At 40.6% G+C, this 26,932-nt stretch overlaps 1 protein-coding gene across 2 annotated transcripts in view; it reads right to left on the bottom strand.

Annotated features, from left to right (window-relative positions):
* The window catches only part of CRLF1 (cytokine receptor like factor 1), a 217,563-nt gene extending 191,933 nt beyond the window's left edge, over positions 1-25,630 (bottom strand). For both annotated transcript variants that reach the window (XM_088468997.1, XM_088468999.1), the window contains exon 1: positions 25,526-25,630. The gene's annotated coding sequence lies outside the window, so the exon portion shown is untranslated. The remainder of the gene's footprint in view (positions 1-25,525) is intronic.
* Positions 25,631-26,932: the final 1,302 nt, after the last annotated feature.

Here is a 26,932-nt window from a genome sequence, read left to right as displayed (position 1 = left end):
CCACCACCAAAACTGCCTACAATGGACATGTGCGCATCAGAACTGGACCATGGAGCAATGGAAAGTGGCTTGGTCTGATGAATCAGGTTTTCTTTTACATCACGTCGATAGCCGGGTGCATCATTTACCTGAGGAAGAGATGCACTATGGGAAGATGGCAGGCTGGTGGAGGCAGTATGATGCTCTGGGCAATGTTTTGCTGGGAAACCTTGGGCCTTGGCATCCATGTGAATGTTCCTTTGACACGTAAAACCTACCTAAACATTGCTGCAGACCAAGTACACCCCTACATTGCAGCGGTATTCCAGGATGGCATTCGGCAGAATAATGCCACACTACAAAAATTGTTCAGGAATGGTTTGAGGTACATGTCAAAGAGTTCAAGGTGTTGACTTCAAATTCCCCAAATCTCAATCTGATCAAGCAACTGTGGGATGTGCTAGAAAGTCCGAGCCATGGAAGCCCCACCTCACAAGTTACAGGACTTAAAGGATCTGCTGCTAATGTCTTGGTCCCAGATACCACAGGACACCTTCAGATGTGTCCATGCCTCGACGGATCAAAGCTATTTTGGTGGTACAAGGTGGACCTATAGAATATTAATCAGGTGGTTTTCATGTTAAATGCTGATGGGTGTAAATTGGGACAGACTCTGAATTGCACGCACTGCCGATTTCGGATGCAGTGTTTATTTTTCTACACATGCATCTAAGATGCATTGTGCATGCATCCAGATAGCGTGCGCACAGAGCAGACATTTTGAATGAGGCTCATGAGAGATGCACAGTCTCAGAAATGTCTTAAAAATGTATTGGGTGTTCCTGGGCGGTGATAGGGCGGTGTTTTAGTAGACACACATAGAAGGTCTGTTTTTTATGGGTGTGTCATGGGTTTTTCTCTAAAAGCAGTTATGTACTGCTACCCTCAACCACTGACATAGGAGGCCATTCTCAGAGAAGAAGAAATTGCACCAACCATCGGGCAGGTGCAAGTTTTGATGGTGCAACCCTTGCGGGCATCTAAGATGCACCAATCAGTATTTCAGCATTTATGGATGCTGTGAGTCGGCATCTTAGTCCTTGCACTTTCAGATACAGGGATGTGCACCAAGGAAGGGCTTTGTAGCTGCATTTGCACAAAGTCACAGACGGGCGACCGCCAAAAAATGTAGACTTGGATGCAGGATGTAACAAGGAGGCAGGGCCAATGCTACCATTAGGCAGCTTTAGGCAGCTGCCTAGGGTGCTGGCTCCTGTGGGGGCCCCACTGCGTCTGCCAACAACACAAATGACAGATATCGCTTTCCTTCATTTACAAGATATTGGCAGCGGCCACATATATTACAAGCTGCAGCCACCGCTACCTCTGCCTACACTTTGCCCCTTCCTGATCTGGGTCAGGCTGGCCACGTCACTGACAGTCATATGAGTGATGAGTCATGTGCTGTAATGAAGTCAATGTTGAGCGGGAGCCTTGACCCTGCACTCCCCCTTATTTTCCTGCAATAAATGAGATCCCCACCCATTTAAACATAGACACTGCCCCCCTTGTCCATGGTGAATGCAGGAGCATCTAAACAAGGACAGAGAAGGTGGTGGCTTGCACCTTCCACCACAAAAGAGGGAGCCCAGTCAGCTGTGCAGGCGACTTCTCCCACCTCCTCCCCAGTGGTTCTTCCTTCTCACCAGCAGCTTGGGAGCTGCTTCCTGAAGTTGCAAGTGACAACAACAGTGTGAGGGTGACAGTGGTGAGAAGATCAGCAACAGGTAAGTGGAGCTGGGGGGCTTATGTGGTGGATGGGATTGTCACAGTTCACAAAAGTTGATAAGTATAAAGGTAAGCTATGTGGGTTTTATTATGAGGGTAAAGATGTTAATGTAATATAGATAAGATTAATGATTAAAGGGCCTATTCATCATACCTAAAAATTCTCTGGAGGTAATTCGGTTTAGAACTCGCATGGAGTTCTACCTAATTACAGGAGGAATTCATCATTCCTCCTCTCCATATATATCTATTCCGAAAAAGCTGTAATTTTTGCGATGACAGCTTTTTGGGAAATAGATAGTTTTCCCTCACTACACTGCATTACCGCAGCTGGAATCAGTGCTGCGCATACGCTGTTACATCTGTAAAACCAGCGCATGCGCGGCACTGCCTACAGTGGTGAATAGTAACTCCATCAAATTCCAAAAATACATAATTTTTGGAATTTGATGAATACCATCATTTCCATATCCTCATACTAATGTATGGGGAGTGTAGAAATTAACGCAGGGGGACTTAGCAAGGAGATATCAGTTATATCTCCTGTGTTAAATGAATACTAAAATAACGTTAATTAAGGAAAATGTCCTTAAAAACGTTATTTTAGTGTTGATGAATAGGCCCCTTAATCTTTTTATTGCCAATCTCAAAATGCTCTCAGTATGGTGGTCACAAAAATTCTCTTGGTATTGCATGGGCATCACTAACATTTTCTCAGTATCTATTGTTCATCTACAAAAATGCTCTTTGTAGTGTATGGCAATCACACAGATGCTATAAGTAGCTACTTTTTGCTGGTCATAAAAATGCTCTCGTTATTGTATGACGGTCACAAAGTTGTTAATGTTATTGCTACATTGTTTTAGTGTCAATGTTATATTTTATGTTGTAATAAATCTAATAATAAATCTACCAATATTTTAAGAAGTGAAGTTTTTCTGTGAGCCGGCTCCGTCATGCGCATGCGCGAGACCCGGATAGCGACGGGCAAGCCGTCCCTCCGGGTCTCGTACCAAATGGGGCATGCTGTCGATGTTGAGTGACAGCACGCCCCCTTTGGTGGGCAGGCTGGGGGCGTGGCTGGCCAGACGGAGGCGTTCCCATGGGAACGCCTACCGTCTGGGGCCGGCCCCACTGACATCACAAGGGTCTCGTCGCAAGCCCGATGGTCTTGACCATCGCGACCATCTTCCTGGCCACTCGCTATAGCTGTGGGTGCTCACCCACAGCTATGCGAGCGGCCTGGAGGCCGCTCTAAAAACACAGAAGGCCGGCCCTGATTCAGAGCGAGCGCTCTGTCAGAGCGTCCGGCTCTGAATCAGGCCCTCTGTTCTAGAGTGTTGCTAGAAAGGGAAAGGGGGCACTAACTGCCGCCAGATTATCAGCACTCGTGGGGGTCTAATTTTGGGTATCGAACACCATTTACTGCACAAGATACACAGGTTTTCTGGAAATGGCTATAAATGGACCTGAAGGAAACCCTATAGCTAACTATATACTGTGCGTGAGAAATGTATGCCTTATATAAGTGAAAAATGTACACATTTCCTGTAGGTGCCTGCTATACGTATATTGTTGTTTAAACTGAGACTTATTAACATAGTTTAGTACATTTGTAATCCCACAGGTAATATGTTGAAAAAATTTATAAATAAAACAAAACCTGTAACTGTAGAAATTATTATAAAACAATTCGGGGGTGGGGGTTGGTTTTACAGGTTCAAGAAAGTAAATAGAGCACGTCTGCGAAATACAACACAACAAATTTGTTAATGAATAAAATCACAGAAGCATAGAGCATGAAAAAGTATGGACATTTCATAAACTTATAGTACCTGTATTACTTACACTGTTTAGGTTGCAATACTTCATGTATAGTCTTACCTCTGACCATTCCTTTTTCAATGCGGCAACGCATTTCTTGTGTGCGTGAATGGTTAATAAAGGTTTATCATATTCGGAGTGCAGGGTCTATTTACTAAGCAGTGTTAGGAGACAGTGAAAAGTGATAAGGTGCCAGCCACTCAGCTCCCAACTGTCATTTTTCAAACACAGCCAGGGCCGCCAAGAGCCAAGGCGGGCCCCGGTAATAGGGGGCGTGCCCTAATCTCGGGAGGTGTGGCCACGCCCCCTTGCCGGAAAAAAAAAGACATAAAAAAGATTTGCAGCGCCGCGATCAATGCAGTGCTTAATAGAGTTTATTGAGAAGGAGCCAATACGACAGAACTCGCACACAATACAACACGGTCAGTATCACCATCAGATCAACATAGACAGGAAAACACATTTCTTAGTAAATCTGTGATTTTGGTCGCACACGCTACAAAACAATCAGTATCACTAGACTGGAAAACTCGATTCTTAGTAAATCCGTGATTTTGACCACAAAAACGAATGCGAATCTAAGCATTGTCCAGTGTGTTTAAACACAGCCAGACACGATTCTTAGTAAATTTACCCCATGCTGTCTAATGTAAACTAAAATGGCAAAAAGTGAAATTTTCCAGGAAATTGTATTTGGCCTCGTTATCAGATCAGATTTTGGGTTGGAGGAGCCATATATTTTTAAAGTTCTATTCAGTAACCCAATAGTCTGTACTGTCGGTTTTCTCTGAATCCAAACCACTCATCTCTATTTAAAATGCATGTTTTTAGTTTACAGTAATTTAAGTGATCTTTATATTCAGCATTTCAACCAGGCTGAGGTAAGAGAAGAGATCAGTGTGGGACCCTAAGGTATTGATGGCCTCAAAAGTTATTGGGGACTACAAAAGATTTATTTATTTATTAACAGTTTCTTATATAGCGCAGCATATTCCGTTGCGCTTTATAATTGTAAACATTGATAGAACAAAACTGGGTAATAACAGACAGATATATAGGTAGGAAGGCCCTGCTCGCAAGCTTACAAAGATCTGATGATTGTCACATCCACTCTTAAAGAATATCCACATAGAAGAAAAGGAAACATGTACTCTTTTTGGGGGCACATTTAAACTAGAAATAGCAACAAACAAGAAATAGATCAGTATAGTATACTCATAAAATTAGCCTATATGGTTACTAAAAATAATAAACGACACACAAACAATAAAAGACACTCATGCATAATAGAACGCTGATTATGACTGATGTCTCGCATTTGTTACAAATAAACTACTTATAGGATGCATCTATGCTCCTGTGAGCATTCAATAAGTGTTTTTAGACACTTATTAGGCAGGAAAGAATGAAATCGAAATGTGTCCCTTCATATAAAAACCATAAAAAACTTCATAGTGATAAACATACAAGATAAGTCAAAGATGGATATGCATCACAGGTGATTATCAAAAAATACACAATTCATCTGGGTTCATCATGTATCCACATTTCAGGACAGGCCACCGACATCAGTAGTGGTCATCAGAGAGTCGTTCAATAGTTTAAGATAACACAGAATATTTGTTTTAATGTCTCTTTTCAGCAGGAAATTCGGAATCCCATTGGATCAACAATTAATTGGAATATAGACAGTTTGTTACCAAAGCGAGATATTTGCAGTAATTATATGAACAATTTACAGCTGACGCTGTTTTATGAAAAATGATGCATATGAAACAATCTGCAGCTTACGCTGTTATAATTTGTCTCAGCTAACCATTCCCTTCCTTCCAAAACCGATGTTCTCAGATGCTGGGGAGAGTTTTATCATGAATCTTATTTCCCCATATATTTCATCTCCCCATTGTGTTGTAAGCAGGTACCAAGCGTAAAATAGTCAAAAATAATTTCAAGAATTTTTTTTAATATAAAGAAAGTGGCCTCCAGTTGGTATTCACATTTCCAAAATCATATCTATCTCTTGTAATAGCCTAGCCATTAATTAATTTGCGTACATTGCTCTAATAATAAAGATATATACTCCCAAAGGATATTGATAAGTTTCTCCCCGTCTTGCCAGAGATATAGGGCGGTGAATTAGAGTCAGAGGGGTCCCTGTAGTAATGGAAGAAAGAAACAGAGAGGTATCTAGTGTCGGGTCCGTGGCCGGTAGCACTGTTGCTTATAGTATTGCAGAGCAAAACAGGCCATACCTCCCTGGGGCGATTTAACCATGTGGAGAATATGAAATAATAGAGGGCTCTATTTACTGCAATCCGCATTGGTAATGCAGATTGTAGTCTGTTATTACCGACTGAATTTGCATTGCGAATTCAGGCAATATAACAGGGATTTACTACAAATCCCTTGCAGGGACAGAGCTTGCGAGAAAGCTCTGTCCCTGCAAATCCCCTCCGCACAATAGTCACGGTATTTTCACAAAAAAATACCGTGACTAGTGCCCCGCGCATGCGCCGACTGGCCGCCGCTGCTACTGCCCCGGCGCTAAGCCCCACCCCTGTCGCCAAGCCCCGCTTCCCATGATTGCGGACCCCCATCGACTCCCCCTCCCCCCCACGACTCCACCTCTCCCTTAATTACACTTACCTGCATGATCCGGGCTCCGGTGATGTCCTCCATGTCCTCCGGTCAGCTGACATCCCATCCTGTACTGGCACCCTGTCAGGTGACGACCGGGCCGCAGTGCAGCATGGGAGACCAGCTGACCGGAGAAAGGACATCACCAGAGCCTCGAAATCCAGTCCCTGGAGTCAGGTAAGTTTGGGGGTTTATTTACTTTTTGGGAGTTTTTTTACTTTTTTTTTACAGTGTATCAGCGTGTGGTCTGTTTAGACCACACAGCTGATCACTGGGATTGGCTCCAGGCTCTGCTCTCCCAGTCAGAGCGGAGCAGGAGTCCGGTAACTGGGGGAGACCCTGGATAACGCCACCTCCAGGTGGCGTTATTATCACAGGGCTTTCCCCAGTATTTTATCACAATTTATTTTTAGTAACTTGCACACGGATCGCATTTCACATTACAATTATGGGAAATGTGATCTGATTACTAAAAATAAGTGATACTTAGGGGTTGGAGTAGAATTTTACGAATTCTACTCCAATTGCCCTGTAATGACTATAAGTGATACTAAAATAATGTGAAAAGTGTGTGAAAACACCCTTTTTCACTTTAGTTTAGTAAAAATAATGTTAATAAATAGAGCCTAGAGTGTTAAAATATTACAACTATATCAGTTGAAATAGCCGCTTATTCCTGCAGATCAGTTAGCTTTTGGGGTGCCGCAGCATCTCCCACATGTGTTCCAAGAGTGTCCGGCTATGTTGGAAGAGAGGTTAGCTAACTCGGGTCACGTGTGTGCCCCACATGGCCCGTCTGGAGTCTCTGACATACGTTTTGCTGGTTGCTTGGTCACAGAGTAGCCCTGGCTTTCCCTGGTTCACAGTGGTCTATAAATACGGGTGTCTAGATTATCCGCATCTTATGCTGGTTGATTGGCAGTATTCCTCGCCAATCCTATGACTGCTCTCTGTTAAGCCAAAGGATGTCCACAATGAAAGATTGGCAGTTACTGTATGTCAGACAATTATTTTATAGGCTTAGAGAACCGGGCAGAGAGATGAGTGTAGGCTGTTGTTTATGTATAGATTAAGTTGGAACAAAACAGGGAAATGCCAGGGAAAAGGACTGTTGTCATGTTTAGAAAATCGAAAGTAGAGTCTCATTCAGAAAAATGTGTTTATCCCCCTAGTAGATATATTACGAAATCGGACATCACAATTCCTTAATGACATAAATGTCAATAATTGCCTATAATTAATTGTATCCACTGAGACAAAACAGTTCATTAACACCATAATATAATACTGATACTTTTATTTTTTATTTTATATTTGATATAATCAGCACACAATGCTCCTTTAGCCCACATCAATATCATAAATAGGCAGAACACTCCTAAATGAAATTATATATGATCTTTTGTATATTGTGCTAGTGTTGTAAAGGGTCTCATTCCCAGTAAGGTGAACGAGCTCCAATAAATTGGACAGCAAATTAAAAAAAAGAAAAAGTAAAAAGTATCTTGGTGAGAAATTTCAAATGTCAGTTCTTTTTGTATGCTAGTACACACCTGGCAAAGTCAAAACATATTACGCCCAAAGTTGGGGACTAAACAGAAGTGAATGGTAAATAACATCTGAAAATTTAAAATCTTATGCTGAAGTAAGGTGAGTGTTGACCGCTTACTCAAATTAATGCCAATGTTTGTAAGGTATACATTTAATATCTGTGAATAGTGTAATAAATGTAGGTGTCCCTATATATGTAATCATCTCAAATAATAATGGATAATGTTAAAATGGAGAGTAATAAGGTGAATTAATCTTGAATTAATATAATGAGGAAAAAGTATATAGTGTAGTTATAGTGGAATAGTGCCAGTGAGTTGAAAAAAATATTTTTAGGATATCAAAACCTACCTAGTGAACATCTGTGTGCTTGACTCTTAAGTGTATGATTTGGGTGTGAAAATAATTAATACAATGTCGTGTCTACGTGTGATTAATCGTCTAGAAGTGCAACAATACTTAAGCCATGAGAAAACCGCAATGTGACATGGTATAGTGAAAAAGTAAAAATAAAAAACAAGGTGACAATAATCACAATAAAGATGAAGATATTAATTATATTGGATAATTGAAGAATAAATATGAGTACCCATAAATAGTCTTTTCATAATTGGTTGGTATGGTAAACATGAAATGTAGAAACTATGGTGTATTATGGTTCACTCAACCTAAAAAAGATCAGGAGAAAGGGATGTAAAAGCATATATAAAAAAGTGTTTCTATTAAACCAAAATGCTTTAAAAACAGAATCAAAAAGTTAGGGAAAATTGGAGTAGGAAAAATGTATTATTATTAGTAAGTGGAGGGGAAAGCCCCAAAATTGATATATTCATTCATCCGCAGAGGGGCCAGGCCTCCAAGTTTGAATGTCCACTCGCTTTTTCCAGGAAATTGTATTTGGCCTCGTTATCAGCTCAGATTTTGGTGGGAGGAGCCATATATTGTTAAGTTCTTCTCAGCAACCCAATAGTCATCTCTGTCGGTTTTCTCGGAATCCAAACCACTCATCTCTATTTAAAAAGCATTTTTTAGTTTACAGTGACTTAAGTGATCTTTATATTCAGGATTTTTCAACCAGGCTAAGAGGTAAGAGGAGAAGAGATCAGTGTGGGACCATAAGAGGCATTGATGGCTTCAAAAGGTATTGGGGAGTGGGGACCACAAAAAATCTGATGAATGTCAGATGCACGTAACTAAAAAATAAATTTTTTAATAATCCCTCAAACATCTTCCTCACTATAGTTAAACTAACTGGTCTATCGTTACCAGACAGAGATCTCAATCTCTTGTTTAATATAGGAATCACATAAAAATAATGGTTTAGAAATAACTGAGCTAAGCTCTCAGAGTACTGACATGTGTGCCATCTGCTCCAGGTGCTTTATTCTCATATCTAATCTTTCTAGACTAAAATGTCTATCCCCTGCAGTGCTGTATTCTGTGTGATGCATTATTACACAACACATGAAAACTCATTACCTTACCTTGGTCATTCCCAATGATAAAGTCCTAATTATTAGACCAAGTCTCATCTTCATTTAATTGATATACCCACCTATATAATTGCTATAAAAATGAGGTGTTTGTGAGGGATGAGGTGGCTCACACTGCACTGTTAGAGGTATCTGACAACCAGCACACAAGGAGGCACAATACACTTATTATAAGACCAATCATTATATATTGATTTAGAGTGCAAATACAATTAATAATAATCTTTTAGGGGTAATATAATATTTTTTGAACATATTAGGGTGGACAATTTAAATGATAATTATATTAAGAGAGCAGTGTTATTTGTTCACTTATAATATATTTGTGAGAGGGGCAGCACTTATTGTTTTACCATTTATAGTACCATAACATAATACATGTTACCCTGTGATTAATAGATTTATTAATTTTCATTGCCCCATAATTAATACGTAACATTGATCTCTTAATATAATTACATATGAATTTGGGACCCCTAAAGGCACCATAAAGCAGTGAGCAGTGTGGGAGAGATGTATTATTATGCCACTCATCTGCATGCATTGCTGCATGCCGCACTGATAGAGGATATCTTATTACAGAAATGTTACCCGAGTGATGTCACTGTGCATGTACGAGGCCATCTGGAGGTGTCAGTGGGACATGTAAGTAACCCAACACCATCCATAGCTGGCTATGGTGACAGCATTATTAAGAGACACCAACGGCATCTTTTAATACTTCATGGAAAAGTGGAAATAGCCCCTTTTTCAGCAAAAACACTGCTGGTCATCACTGCTTGATACATTAACCCTATGTTTCTTATACTTGAGTTTGTATGATTTGTACTTTGATCATGACAGGATAACTCTTCCATTCAGGGTATAATCATTTATCATGCCAGAGTTTTATTCCATCACTTTATTCACATTGATATGCAGGTACAAATACCACAAGCCTTTGAAGCATAAAACAAAATTTCCTCATAGCTTTCAAATGTAAATGAATCATATTTAAAATGACACCATCTTGTATCTGTTAGCTTGGAAAAAGATTTCAGGTTGCCAGCAGCCACACATCCAATTCATCTTTTGTAATCAGAGTCACTATCTCATATGGCTTGAATTGTATTGTACCTACTCCCACTGTTACTTTTTAAATTCAATCTGCCATCAGCACAGACTGATTATGCATTGAAACATAATACCTGAGCAGTCCTAGCTGTCCAGTCAGATTACCTGACGCTCTAGAATCAATTGAAAACGCTTCATTAATTTCATATTGCCCCAGCTTGATATGTGGCAAATGCACGCAGCTATCAGTATCCTTTATGTCTATGCCAGAATAGGTAACATTTTACTTAGACCAGTTGCGCTCTTTGTTTTTATTCCTTCTGCTATTAGTCAGACTGATAACGGTATATTAACTCTCTATGAGATTACGTTTTATTTCCCTTGTGTGGAAAATAACAGTCATTTGCAAAATGACCACATTTATTTCCATTAATAGTATTGTACTTTTGGCTTACCCTTGTCTAAGAAATGTATCTTTTATGGTTTGAGTAAGTATGTGATGTCTCTTTTCCTCCCGCGGACAGCATTGCATACAGTACCTTTCTTAGCAGTCACTTCAACTACATTAAAAATACCAAAATGTACCAAAGAAGGGTCTAGTATGATATGTCGACTAGTCATAATTTCGATATTGACATTCATCATATAGACAGTGTTGAAGTATCAACATGTTAGAATTTCAACATACCGGCCCTGGTAGCCCACCGGTGAGTTACCTGCTCCCAATGGCTGCAGCAGCTCTTGCGGCGTCTTCTAGGTCCCGGCGGTCATGTGACTGTAATTTCCAGATCAGACCACCTATCATTTGGTGTTTGGGAGAGTATTTCTCCCCTAATCCTAACCCTCCCTCTAGTGCCTAATCCTAACCTTACCTTTTTTGTTTATTTATCTAGGACTTAATTTGTGTCTACCATTATTATCACTCTGGACTCTGAGTTAATGTCTACTTTATTATTTAATAATCTGGGACTACCGTGTCCAGTTTATTCATACCAGTGCTTATTCAGGACTCCCCGTACTTACCCTGGGTCTGTACTTCCAAGTTTTACCTTGTCCAGTATATTCATGCCAGTCAGTGCTTATTCAGGAATCCCCGTACTTACCCTGGGTCTGCACTTCCAGGTTTTGCCTTGTCCAGTATATTCATGTCAGTCAGTGCTTATTCAGGACTCACCATATTTACTCTATGTCTGCATTTCAAAATTTTGCTGTGTCCATAATATTTGTACTCCCAAGCTTGTCTGCTCTCCCCTGCCATCAATTATTACCCTCAATAAACATCATTCTGTATTCACTTTTACGTTCCCTGATTTGTGGTTCCACTGCACTCCAGGCGGTTCATAACAGAATGATCCAGCCAAACAAATTAGAGAATGCTGCATTAAAGAACTTTTTGGAGTGCCCTGTAATGCCAGTCCTCCTTATGAAAAACATCACCTCTAACAATAAAGGGAAAATTTACTGCTGTAAAACTTACAACTGCCAACATACCATATATCACATGCAGTGGTAAGAAAAGGCTCAGACCATAGCCTTTCTTTCTGAGTGGTAGTCCTGCTACTGCTATTTCATGCCATAGAATGCCTATTGTGGAAGCCGGGGCCAAACACAGACAGGCATCTCATGTAACCTTACATGCAACACCATCTTGTTCTGATTCTAAAGGTCCCACCACAAGGAAATCAGTGCACAAAAAAGACACTAAAGCTGAAGATCAAACTGTGTCTTCACAAATTCTTGAGCAGAGTCTAAGGGGTATATTTACTAAAGTGAGAGTTTTTAGAAATTGAGATGTTTCCCATAGCAAGCAATCAGATTCTAGCTATTATCTTCTAGAAAGTGCTAGTTAAATGTTAACTAAAATCTAATTGGTTGCTATGGGCAACATTTCCATTTCTAAAAACTGTCACTTTGGTAAATACACCCCTAAGGGTGTCCACAAGTGATATGTGTCAGTCCGACACTTCGAACACTGTAATCATAGAGAAGCCTCCCTCCACCATGGCTGCACCCTGTGCAATGTGAGGATGAGCAGCAGTAAAAATAGAGATAATTGAGGACGCTACTGTGGATGTGCAGCAAGATGAGGGGGATATTTGTGTACCTGATGCTAAGAAGGATGTTGTTGATAAATGTGCTGGACAAGAAGTTGATAAAATTCAGAAGGAGGATGTTGTTTGTGTGAAAGCAAGTCAGCCACCAGTGGAAGCAGTTCTTGCCAGTGACAAGAAGAAGGCCATTGTCATACCTGGCAATAAGACCAAAAAAAGCCATGTCTTTTGTGTGGATTTATTTTTACCCAAATCCTGACAACATTTGTCAAGCTATCTGTACCATTTGTAAAGCCAAAGTAAGGAGAGCTAGGGACGTTAACCATCTATGAACATCCTCACTGTTATGTTGTGTGCAGTGAGTTCACACAAATTATTTCGTCCAGCATCAACTAGAAACAGCATGGATATATCCCAGCACATGCAATCTCCACTGCCAACACCTTCATCATCAATCTCATTAATAATTGGAGTTAGCCCTCCTGCATCCAATGTGTGAAGGCAAACTGACTCCAGAAGAATCCGTGCTCGCTAGGGCAGCTGTTGCTGCTGGGGGTGAATCCTCATCACAGAAGAGGACCAAGCAGACTAAGTAGTTTTAAACAACAATTGACTGGGAAACAATCATTTGCAAGAGGAAGTAAGGTCCTGTGTCCCCACTACTAAATTAAATCTTGATTCCATTTTATCAGAACAGCAATTATTTGCATGTACGAAGAAGTTCAAAAAAATAATTTTGGCCTAGAAAAAGCCATTGTGCCAAGTATCCACTTAACTACAAATATAATGACACGCGGTACTGGTCAAACTTAAGATTACATGACTGTGACAGCCCACTGGGTAGGTGTATCGCCTTCATCACAAGCAGTATGTACCTCACCTTACCAGCTCATTCGCAGGCAGGCTACTCTCTCTATCACCAACTTCACTAACAAGCATAATGATGGCTTAGTCCGCATAGACTCTCCTCAGGATTTGTCATTTCTGATAATGCAAGTAACATTATACGAACATTACAACTGGGTAAATTCGAGCACCTATTATGTTTTGCACACACAATACACTTGGTGGTTCAAAATTTTGAAAACAATCACAGGTGGTTGCCGGAGACGCTGTCTGTGGCTCGTAAAATTTCTGCCCATTTTCGGCATTCAGCAACCACATGTTAAACAGTTCTATTTGCCATTTCACCAACTGAAGCAAGAGGTAGTAACCAGGAGGAATTCCACCCTTTATATGCTTCAGCGACTGGAGGAACAGCAAAAAGCCATCCAAACCTACACTGCATACCATGACTTAGGGAAAGGAGGGAGAATGTACCATAATCCAACACAGTTGAGAATACTCTCTGGTTACTATATCAAATGGTTTCAGTATCTTGCATAAAACAATTACCTGAGTTGAGACACTGCCAGCCTGAGTCAGGAAAAACAGCTAAAGAAACCAAAAGGAGGAGATGAAATGAAGCGATTAAGCTAAGTATGTTGGACTTGTAGATTAAGTTTTTATTCCCTTCTCCAGGACCAAAGGTTATACAACATCTTGCGATTGGATCACTACATTTTGGCAACCTAGCTTGCTCCTAACTTTGAGTCATTCATAATGTCTTTCTTTCCAACTGACACAATTCTTAAGAGATGCAAAGAGTTCCTTGCAAGCAAGTTGTCAGCTGAAGTGGCACATGAAACGACAACGTCTCCTGCATCAGGACAAAACCAGACCTTTCCCAAGAGACCCACTGGTGATAATGAGTCAACTCAGCGCACCAGAGTGAAACACCATTATGACATTTGGTCAGGCTTAAAAGAATTGTCCAAAATTATTTACACTATTACTGTTAGGGACTGTGGGCCTGATTCAGAGCCGGACGCTATTAGCGGACGGTCGTTCTAAAAAAGGGTCCGGATATTTAAATTGAGCGCTTGCTCTTTGCTGTGTGTTGACGCCTCTATGTCTGAGCGAGCGTTTGAAAAATGCACTCGCTATTTTGTAAAGACGCCCCTTTGCCGTTCGCATCACACATCATCTCCGGTATTTATTAAATTAATCGGGAACATCGAAAGGCATCTGAACTGCTCGCAGTGGTTGTGGTAGGATTTTCTTACCGCTATCACTGTGAGCAGTTCAGGCTAAAAGAAAACCAAGTGACGTGGTCGATGACGCTCCTTTACTAATTATGCACTCCCATTAAACGCCCTTTTGACCGTTAGGCACGCCTGCGTTCAGATCTCCACTCCGACCCATATGCATGCGCAGTTGTGCGAACATCGCTCAGAGCGAACGAGCGGCCGCTTACGAGCGGCTCTGAATCAGGCCCACTGTTTGTTGTGGACCCGGGTTGGAAACAGGAATAGACACCGGAACAGGTTTAAATTAAAAGGTGGGTTGTTTAATGTGAATGTTGGTAGATATGAACAATATTATAACTAAAGTCCAGTAATGACAGAGTTAATATGTGACTGAAGGAGACTGAGGTGGATGGGAGTAAACAAATGTCCAGATCAGTGACAGAGATGAATCAGGTGAATCCAGTTAGGTTGTGAAAGTGAAGTGAATATTCAGGTATGCTGAACAGTGACAGAGGGAAATCCAGTAATGCTGTGATAATGGCTGAAGGGAAGTCTGGTAATGCTGTGATAGAGACTGAAGGGAAATCCATAAATGCTGTGATAATGGCTGAAGGGAAATCCAGAAATGCTGAGGGATCACTGCACAGGAATGGGTCAACTGAGGAGACAGGTTCAGGCAGGAGTGGGTCTGGTGGAAGGTGCAGGGCTGATCTCCAGCGGAGTGCAAGGCAGGGCAGAGCATTCCAGATTATGCAGGGAGCCAGAGGCTGGCAAGGAGCTAGGACAAGCACCGAAGCACAAGGCTAAGGTTCAGGAGCGCAGAGAACTCACTCTAATAGCTGACGCTGTGAACAGGAAGCTCTAAACCCCCTTAAGTACCCAGCAGCAGAGCGTGAGTGGCTGACGCATCCAGATAGGCCCACTATGTCACATGTCCTAAGGCAAGATGGCCGCGCCCATGTACCTGTGGTGCTGAGATGCCGCTAGACTTACCATTGCCATGATGGCCCAACACTGGGAGACCCCTGCGCACACCCAATGCCAGTCTCCACGCACCAGCTCCCTTGCCGGAAGGACCACGCCACAGCGCCTCACCGGCAAGGACTGCAAACCTCCACGTCGCGAAACCCTGGTCGTGACAACTACCATGACTCAATCTGATACAGTAAGTATCAATAGAAGGTGGATGATTATTTTAATAACAATGTACAAATTAAAATGTCACACAGCCCCTTAGAAAACTGGAAGAAAAAAAAGGTATTTGTAGCCCCTTGTACAAACTAGTTTTGCTTTACTTAAGCTGCTCACTCAGTGTATACTCAGAAAGAGTGCTTAGCACAGCCGGGAACCTTGTGAGCAATCGGCTTAGGGGGCTACTTCCTAAAACTGTGGAAAAACCGATGTTCATAAAAATGAACTACAAATTCTATGAGGAAGACTATTGCTGCCAATTACAACATACAGTACTACTATAATGGTGGATTCCAGTGGGGATGAGCTAATATTGTATGGTGATGATGATATTAAGAACACTGATAAGGATGAGGATGATAATGGCATCTTCCAACTGTAGACAAGATTAACGATACTGTTATCTGCCTTAAGCTCATTGTACACCAACAAAATAAGCTACCAATCAAACCAAGCACTTCAGCCATGAAGTGCTTGGTTTGTTAAACTGTGCATATCTTTTTTAAAATACAACATAAGGGTGGGTAGGAGGACCCAAGGACAATTGCATCGTGCATCACTTTTCATTATGGGCTTTGCCAAGCTTGTGTGTGTTTGACAGGCAGTGTATTGTATTTTACTGTACTTTACTGGGAAGTTCATGTTCATTTGTACCTTGCAATGCCATCCATCTCATCTAGTCATATAGGCACCATTTCCTGCAGCTTCTCAGCAGATACAGACTAGTATCATATAATCATATAATTAATAATTATTCAAATTGGCTAGCTGTTACTCTGCCTTGAATCCTAAGGAATCAAATCTCATTGGGATATTGAATGCTTGTTTTGTAGTAGTGTTTTCAATTTCTCTGATTTTTTTATAGTTAAATTATTAACACTAAAATTAATCAATCAAGCTCATTGTGTTTTTGGATTCTGGTTTTTCTGATTGTGTCTTCCATGTCTCTGATTTGTTTTTCTTTATGGTTGCTTTCTGTAAGCAAGCAATCAATTCTTTTCCTGGTTTCCAAAAATACTACAACCTTCATTTACTTGTGCTGGCCTCTGGCCTCGATCTAGTTCTTCATTATTGAAAACATTTTATAGCATCATATAGATTATATTACATTGCCATCCTGTCTGCCACTGCAGTGCCACTGTGTTTACTAGTTGTGCTATATTCTTTTTTAAACTGCCACGTGTTTGTGCAGCTGCTATGTTTCTTAGTTTAGCGGCCAGTCAGCTCGCTGCAGCTTTTGGCCATTATGGGTAAAAACAATATTGTGAGCTGTGAGGTGGTCAAAATTGAATGAAAATGACTGGAAATTAATGTTATTGAGGTTAATAATACTGTAGGAACAAAACAGGTCCAAATTACATGATTGTTGAAAAAACAAAACACTTACACGGAGGTCTGTGCACATCTCTAGTTTCGTTATAGTTTAATAAATTACATCAATAGTCCCAAAGAAAAACAGCATCCTCAAACAATCAGTAACAGCTCTATACATCCAGGGCTGATTCCCACTAAAGCAGTGAGAAACCAAGGCTAGAGTGCATTGCTGATTTAATTGTCCTCAGCAAATCTGAAGTGGTTTTCCCAAGCTAGCTGTTTCTCAACTGGCTAATGGTCCATCTTAGTCAATGAGGGAAATGTTAGCAAGCACTGCAATTCTAAAATAAGTAGTTAATCCCATTTATCAACCGCCTCTCTCTACACACCCAGCTGGTAAAGACTATTGCTGATTTGCAAGTTCAAATATGGACAAATTGCGCCAATATCTGCAACCTTGGAAAACAATAGCCAACTGTACATGTGCCGTACCATGCATATGCAACAATCAGAGTTTGAAAGTGCGGACAGATTGATCCATCCATTGACAGATCACTCTTTCTTTAAATAGACGTTTCTGGGATGCTACGAGTACTATGCGATTGCACAAAACTAATCCATCCTGTGTGAGTCTAATGGGAATGTCGTAGGTATGTAGGTAGGCTTCCATGCTAGTAGTCAGTGATGGGATGCCTGTTTCAGATTAATCTTTTGCACCCAGCATAGGGTAGGAGTATGTCCCAATACTAATGATAATGGCTGTGGCTTTAGATGGTTAAACAGTGGGCAGCCTCTCCTTCCGTAAGAAGAAAGACAGATATTCAACATGAACAGGCAGATACTTGCATTAGCACAAGCAGTGGTGCATGCAGGAGGGGTTTCTGAGTACCTGGATCCCCCCTTGACTGGCCCCACCTCTAGTTTACTGAATCTTTATTATTATGTAAATGTATCTGTAGAGAGCCGTAACTAGACTTTTTGGTGCCCTGTGCCAAAAAGAGCATTGGTGCCCCCCCTTTTTTTAAATAGACACATAAGCGCACCGAAAAGAGGGCCATGGCCTCATGGGGAAGGGCCAGGGAAGAGATAGGGGAGGCCAGGCGCTGTTGAGGATAAAATAAGAGGAATCTACAAGTGAGAATGATAATAAATAGAAAATTGACAGGCTGGAACAGCACCCTCTGTGATGCGGTGCCCTGTGCCATGGCAAATGTCGCACCACCCCATGAGTCCATCTTTGGACTCATTTCATGCTTTGCTGTTAATATTACTAAATATTTAGTTCTGTCACCAGTTACATGCCATTCCTGGGGTAAACATTTGATTCTCATCTGGGCACACGATAGTACACCTTACATCTAGACATTTACCTCCCTAAAAAAATACACTTATATGATTTCAACTCTAATGTACTAATTGACAAACTCTTGATGGAACTTAAATGTTGGAAAAATGTAAAAGTATTCTGCTCAGGATGTGCAAATTAAAAAAAAATGGTCATCTTCACAAAACTTGTATATCCACTGCAAGTCCTTCCTCTTCTTCTGCTTACCAGGATGATAAGCTGCTAAATTTGGCCTTTTGCCATTTCATTTGAATGTAATAAAATCTAAATTAGTTTAAAAGTACTACAAAGGAATAAATCTGAAGGGGGAATACTCTTTCCTCATCTCCTGTAGTATAATCAAGCAGTGATCTGCCGTTATATAAATGACTGGCTGTCCTCACAAAATGTTTACACTACTTCTTCCTTGAAACAGCAATTACTTCAAGGATCAATTTAATTTCTTATTTACATATTCCTAAAAACCACCACAATACTTAAGTTAAGACCCCCTTTATCGATATCAACAAAATCTGTTGGTGCAAGGTTAGAAAGGCTTGGAAACTAAATTCATTCCAATCGTTGCTCCTGTCTCTGTTGCTCAATTTTGATTTAAAAAAAGGGCAAACTACATTCCCGTTTAGATTTTGGGCAGACGGGACTAAGGGCCGGTTTCAATTAGGTGTGATAAGTGCCGTTTTTGTGGTAAATAATCGCACACATGATAATCAAATAGTGAGAAACAGGCAAAAAGTTTTCACCATCTCAGACCAGGTAAAAAAAAATGCAAACCCATATTTTTGCCTGAAAATGTGTGGATTTCTTTAAGAACCCTTTAAACACCCCCTATTAATAAATGACCCCAAAAGCTTTTCGTAAAATTGTGTAATTTGGCGAAAAATGACCAGTCAAATTTTGGGTGAAAAAAAAATCGATGAAATGGGTTTTACGTATTGGGTCTGGTATTTTGGGGGGCTATATGGATGCGTCAAGTGATTTAAACATTGCACGTGGTTGCAGCAGGCGTTTTTTTTTATGTATTTTAAAAGTGTGCTTTTATGACATGAAAATATACTTGTACCAATTTTAACGTACCCCCAATTTCCTGGAAAAAAATAGCTGTCATTTTTTTTCTCTTTTTTTCAAATATGCAAATTACTGCCAACCGACGCAATTTAAGTACCCTAAACACTTTTAGTACAGCCACTTCTACATTAATTTCCAATGTACGTCAGCCATTTTTTGGGGTACAGACACCATTTCCTGCATGACCTGACTTTTTCGCCCTATTTTCGCCTGCTTTTTATCACACCTACCGTTATCACCTGTTTTATGGCGAAAACGGGATCGCGCATGCAATAGTCGGACAATTTTGCCAGTGTAATCAGACAATTTTAATGCCGGTGATATTATTGCTGCTACTTGAATACGCCCCTTAGTGGAAGATTTATCAAAGCTTGGAGAGAGAAAGTGTAAAGCGATGAATTACCAACCAGTCAATAAACTTATGTCATTTTACAGGCTTTGTTTGAAAAAAATGACAGGAGCTGATTGGTTGGTACTTTATTTCTCACCACTTTATCTCTCGCCAAGCTTTGATAAATATCCCCCTAAATTATCTTAGATACCTAGTTGATCTTGCCACATGCAACTCTATGACCTTTAATAGACCTTTAATCAAGCTGTTCTTTCCATTGGCGCATATCCTCTACACATTGTTATTGTTCAATCGCTCATTAATCGTGCAGTGAATATGCTGGCAACGACCAGCGATGCGCGCTCTTGTTCGAGGATGAGGGAGGGTGCCTGCACTGAACGACATATCGTTCAGTGTGGGCACAATGTCCACTGCACAGTATAAAGAACGATTGAACGAGAACAATGTCGTTATCGTTCAGTCATTCATTAGTCGTGTAGTGGTTATGCACCATTAGAGAAAAATGCTTTATGGAGTTTTTTATATGGGTTATTTATCACCTTTATGAGTTTACCCTATTGGCATTACTGATACTCCTAAACGTTTGACTTATTCTAATTCTCCTGCTACTTTGTGTCACTCTCTTTGGGACTGTTGAATAATTTGGGGAAGCTTTATTGCCATTCATCTACCATTCAATCTTAAGTTAAAAAACAGGTTTTCAGTGGTATGTAACCTGTATATTGCTGAATGACCCATCAATTAAATATTTCTGCTGTATGGTTTTTTACAGATTATGGCTTGATTTTGGATATTCCCATCCTCTTCCTATTGCTTTTCTTTTATTTTCTTCCCCGTTTTTTCCTCCCCCGCCCACCCATTTTTACCGTTTCCTTTATATACTGTAGTTTGACTGCAAAAAACCTACAGTATGAGTGAATAGTAGATTGAACTATTATGTAAATTTCTTGACTTTCTTTCTTTACGTTCTGTAACACTATTAATGTACCTTCCAGTCTACATATGACTTTACTGGCATGGCATGGCATGTTATGACAGGTGTTCTTTATTGAATTCCATTATTGTCAGTATACCTAATAGGGCCCATAAATCATTCAGCAATCGGGGCAATTCCTGGTTCTGCTGATTCCTGGGTCGGGGAATCAGGAAATATCCAACATTTAGGACAATCTCGAAATGATGAGAATCGGTGAGTCGGGATTGTAAAATGTAATATTTTACCGATCGCCGGAAATGAACGCCGTTCAACAGACCGGCTTCGGTAAAACAGGGTATCGCATATAGGTATATGGCTCGCATAAGTCATTTTTTATGTCTTGAATACATTTTTTTACAAAAAAAGGGAAAGCAAATAAAGGATAGGTTTACAGAAAGCAGAGAACTTCTGTGTTTATCTCATTTCTAACCCAAGGAAGCAAAGCAGAAATTCTCCGAATCTTTGTGCAGTATTGATGTCTAAAGTACAGAAGGATGGCACATAATCTGCACATAGGGCTGCAAATAATCTTGTAAATGTGTAAAAAAAAACACCATTCTTTGAAAAACATATGATGCTGATTTTATTCTAAGTTTCTGGTCTTCAAAAAAGGTTATTTTCAAATTATATGAGGTAGTAAAAAAATCTCAGTCATTTTTAGATTTCATTGAGCACTTCAAAGTTAGGGGGATGGAGAAACTATACACAAATATCTTTCTATCATTATGCCAAGATCAATGAAATAATGATGGAGTCTACTTATCTACGAGCAGAATGTGAAATGCCACTTAAAAAATCTACAACAGTCTCATTATCATGTCGAATGAATCATATTAGAGATTCCAGAGATTTTAACTTAATATAAAATATTTGTTTAGTTTTCAACACTCGTTTTATGCAGGAAGCTATTAGAGAATATTAATGAAAGCTGAATGTATTAAAAATGATGAGAATTGGTGAGTCGGGATTGTAAACATGTAGTATTTTGCTGAAGTGAACCAGTCTCTGCGGTGTGATAAAAGTGACGGGATTGCTTCATCGCATGCCAGAGCTGCGTAAATTCAGCAACAATGCAAGCCCAGAGAAATCTACTTTTGCAACTGCAAACTGGGGTTACTCAATATTTGTATGCCCATTACAAAATGTGTTGGTTTTTTTGACAGTCTGCTGCCGCTCTGCATGTGGTCACGCAGAACCCGTACTGCACATGCACAGTACGGGTTATGAGCAGGTGCAGAATGGCACAATCGGAGATGTGTGCTCTAACCATCGGATTAGCGCACATCTCTGAATTATCCCCACATTTTGAATCTATAGTTGCCTAATAGAAGCCTATGGGCTTCTTATTGGAGTTTTCCCCGAGAAGGATCTAATGGGATCCCTCCCAGGGTTCCTAGCAGGCCACGCATGCGCAGATGGACTCCCAGGTCATAAACACGGAAGTCCCCACACCGCACAGGACAGTTCTTATTGGAAGAGCTGTCCTTTGCATGCAAAACGACATTTAGTAACGCAGTATGCATGTAGATTTAAGCAATCAATGGGGGAATGCATCACATCCAAAATTCGATGCTTGATGTATCCCTCCCTTGTCTGTCTTTATTACAAGTAACAATTTTGTGCATGAACTACCGTACAGGACGAGATCCAGAGGCTGCAAATATTGATCTGTTGTAAAGGTTTATGTCCTTTTGAATAGTGAAAGTGGCCCTATGCACAAGCATCTTTGCCATATGGCGCGAGTCACATGGTGCGAACACAGCCGCTGCATGGTGTACCGCGTCGCACGCATACACAGCAAATTGAATGGCGCGATGCGTGCACACATTTGCCATGCAAGCGGCAAAGATGCAAGAGGACACATCGGTGTGTACTTAAAACATGAATATACATTTTTTGTTGGCCAAATCTGGGATTACCTGGCTGTCTTGGGGAATAGGTAGAATGACATATTTTCTACGCAGAGAGGATTTAGACAATACTATCCCATATAATACTGTAGGTGAAAAAAGATTATTACAGATCAGTGGACAATTAGTTTAAACATTGTGCTTTTATATATATATATATATATATATATATATATACCATCAGAAAGAATAACAGCAGTTTGGGTGGCCATGATTTTCCTCATTTCTATGTCAATAAAATGTCCATTCTTACAATATGGATGGTACTCATTACGCCTTTTTGGTATTTATACCATGAAAATTAGATTTATTTTAAGTTTACCACACACTGAACAAATAGTGGTCTTTTAACTACTGCTATGGTCTATGTAAAGCACTTTAGTGATTTAGTAAAATGAAAGACATGAACGGAATTTTCAAACCAAAGGAATGTTTTACTTCCATCTAATTATTCAAGTCAACCCTTGAGAAAAAACATATTCTGTGCATTTGCTTAGCGGAATGGGAGGGGGAGCTCATCAAGACATAATCAGTCCTGACGAGGTATCCTTTCAAGATTTATTCCAAAGTTAGAAATATTTTTCAAAGAATTACAGAAGAATTATGAAACCAGAGTAAAAAAAAAAAAAAAAACCACAGTTAGCCTAGGGGAAATGTGCTACAGAAATGACTGCAAATTCAGAGAAAGCTTAATGAGTCCAGTACTTAATGAGCCTCGATTATGATATTGATAGCTCATTTTAAAATATAGGAAGAAGGAAATCTGTTCTGAGTAGTTTGGTCATTCCCAACCTCCCCAATCATTTTACTCTAAAACAGATGTGCAGTGAAATGAACTTGGAAGAGTTAAAGTGGATGGTTAATGATTTTGCCATGTTGTGTTGTAAGGGTTCTGGGTAATGATGCACGCACAAGAAAATTGCTTTGAAGCACTGTGTGTGCTTTACATGTATATGACTTTCACTCTGGTTACAGCAGGTGTACAGAGACACCAGTAAACCACAGGCCACTAGCAAGATAATGATCTTGTGGGTTCTTTTCATTATAATTTTATTTTAAATAACATACTTCATTAAGGAAAAACCATACACAAAATACAAGTTATCCCAAGTTGGAATTAGTTTACATACATATATGTCCATAATATTAATATATACTGTATTATTTTCAAAGTGAGTTAAGGATTTATTTACAAAGCTCCTTTTTAAATCAATGATATTTGATGGTTTTGGCCGTTTTGGGGATTTAAAGGACATTAATATTACATGAAAAACATGTCTGGTTTGTATTTAATATGATGTCGCTATAAGTCATGTGTGTAAAACCATCAAAGATTGGCGGTATTTAAAAATGCTGCTTAGTAAATAAATCTGTTAGCACAGAGGTTCCCAAAACTCCGCCATTACAGTTCAGGTTTTAATGATATTTCATTGTAAAGAAGCTGAAGGGAAAGTTTGGACTCCATAGATTGAGGGATATTTTAAACCACTAGATCAGGTTCTCAAACTTGGTCCTCATGACCCCAAACAGTGCATGTTTTCCAGGTCTCCTCACAGAATCACAATTAAACTAATTAGCTCCACCTGTATATCTTTTAAAATGTGTCAGTGAGTAATGAATACCCCTGTGCACCTGCTGGGTGACCAGGAATACATGCACTGTATGGGGTCCTGAGGACAGAGTTTGAGAACCACTGCCCTAGATCAATGGTTCTCAAACTCAGTCCTCAGGACCCCACACAGTTCTCATTTTCCAGGCCACCCAGCAGGTGCAGAGGTGTATTCATTACTCACTGACACATTTTAAAATATTCACAGGTGGAACTAATTATTTAATTTGTGATTCTATGAGGAGACCTGGAAAACATGCACTGTTTGGGGTACTGAGGACCGAGTTTGAGAACCTGTGCTCTAGATAATCTCTAAGGACGTACTTATTAAATTTCCACACACAGCACATTTTTTCACCAACAAAGTGAACTGTGTATATCTCTGTAGCACCACTTGACAATTAGTTACGCATGATAAGCATTCTCAGTAAGGTGCACTTCAATTAGAGTAAACACTCTTAGAAATTCCTCTTCATTTACATTTTTCACCAAGAGTCAAACAGTTCCAAATTATGACGCAAACTGTGTATTGCAAAATAAACTAAACTTTCCATCTTTAATGAGCTACAATAATCATAAAAAAAATAAGAAATACTGTAGAACATATTAAAGCAGACCTGTCACCAGGTCCTACAATGTTATTTGGCTGCATTAGAGACATAGGTTCACTTAAGGATATATATACATTTGTAAACTTCTTACCTTTGGCTCTCCTAAATAAAGCAAACTATTTTATATACATTCAATTTTCACTGCCTGTATGAGTTTATTTATATATACATAATTAATGAAACAATGTTACATATATTTAATGCTGTTATTTGTTTGGTATGATTTATATACTACACATTGAGTCTCCCATATCCAAAATGCTTGGGACCAGGGGTATTTTGGATAACGGAATATTCCGTATTTTGGAATAATTGCATACCATAATGAAATATCTTGGGAATAGGACCCCAATATACACACAGAATGCATTTATGTGTTATATACACCTTATACACACAGCCTGAAGGTAATTTTCTACAATATTTTTATTAATAATTCTGTGCCTTAGGCAAAGTTTGTGTACATTGAACCATCAAAAAGCAAAGGTTTCTTTATCTCAGGCATGCCAAAAATATTCCGTATTTCGGAATATTTGGATATGGGAGACTCAACCTGTATTTTGTTATTGGACCTGGCAGTAAACTGTGTTTACAGTTCTTTTATGCATCTCTTACCACCTCCATCACCATCCCTTTTCCCTGTATGGCTATATTTTCCTGTTAACTGTCACAACCGTGGCTAGTTTTTGCCTTTGCTTTGGACTTACCTCTGCCAGCTGCTCCATGGATCTGTGTTTGTAATTCACCTGGGAGATCTGCTCTGAATCATGCTGGTTGTAACATTTCTGTGTGTGCAGACTGCTCTGCTTCCCACAGTGATTAGCCACCTGGACTCTCCTCTGTCTGTGAGCATTGCTAGTCTTAATTGGAATCGCAGGTGTGGTCCTGATTCTCAAGGGCTGCAGAGATGATTACTCCCTCTGCATGTTGTGCCTTCCACCACTCAGAATACTACTGCCAGACCACCTGTCCGTATCCTCCAATTGCTGCCAGACCCAGGGTATATCTATCCTCCGCTAATAGCATTCTGAACCTGAACAGCTTGTTTTGTTCCGTGGTGTACAGCTTATGCTATGGCCGTATCTCTGGGTACAAGTGTATCCCAGGCTCATGCTGGTTCCTAGACCAGTTCTATCTGAAAACCTGCTGTGTCCAGCAATCCTGCTACCACCATCTCCATTCGGCTTCCCAATCCGCAACCAGTAGCTTCCACGCTACCATCTATCTACTACGGCTCCCAAGCCGCAACAAGTAGCTTCCATGCTACCATCTATCATCTACGGCTCCCAAGCCGCAACCAATAGCTCCCACGCTACCACCTATCAACTACGGCTCCCAAGCCACAACAAGTAGCTTCCACAGTGGCGTCACTAGGTAGGTGCGGGGGGTGCGGCCCGCACCGAGTGTCACCCTTCAAAGGGGTGACACCAAGAAGAGCAGCACTCACACCCGCGGGCCACACCCTTCTCAGATACATCTCCACCGCACTTGGTCCCCGCCGACTCCATGAGCTGGATGCCGCTGGTCCTTCACGCCGCCGCCTTCAGCGCTCAGCTAATTCTGTCATCGCGCCGGCATCCAGAGACACACACAGGCACAGAGAATCTCTGTGCTTGTGTGTGGTGCTGGACGCCGGCCGCGATGACGTCATCACGCGCTGCACGCTGGCTCCGCTTGTGCTTCTGGGAGTCTGCGGGAGAAGAAGGAGCCGGAGGGACTACGACTGTGAGCGCTGCCAGAGAGAGGACCATTTATTTAGCAAGTGACAGGCCTCGAGTGCAGGCCAGGTCAAGAAGAGAGGGTAAGTAGTGGACAGTGCACAGGGAAGGGGGCACAGCATAAGGGGCATTACTGGGGCCACTGAATAAGAGGTATTACTGGGGCCACTGAATAAGGGGCATTACTGGGGCCACAGAATAAGGGACATTACTGGGGTCACTGAATAAGGGGCATTACTGGGACCACTGAATAAGGGGCATTACTGGGGTCACTGAATAAGGGGCATTGCTGGGACCACTGAATAAGGGGCATTACTGGGGCCACTGAATAAGGGGCATTTTTGGGGGCCACTGCATAAGGGGCATTTTTGGGGCCACTGCATAAGGGGCATTACT

This window comes from Taudactylus pleione, unplaced genomic scaffold (genome assembly GCF_031769625.1).
Source record: "Taudactylus pleione unplaced genomic scaffold, aTauple2 ptg000087l, whole genome shotgun sequence".
Classification (NCBI taxonomy): Eukaryota; Metazoa; Chordata; class Amphibia; order Anura; family Myobatrachidae; genus Taudactylus; species Taudactylus pleione.
The sequence above is the reverse complement of the archived record's forward strand: the minus strand, read 5'-3'. Positions and strand labels throughout refer to the sequence as shown.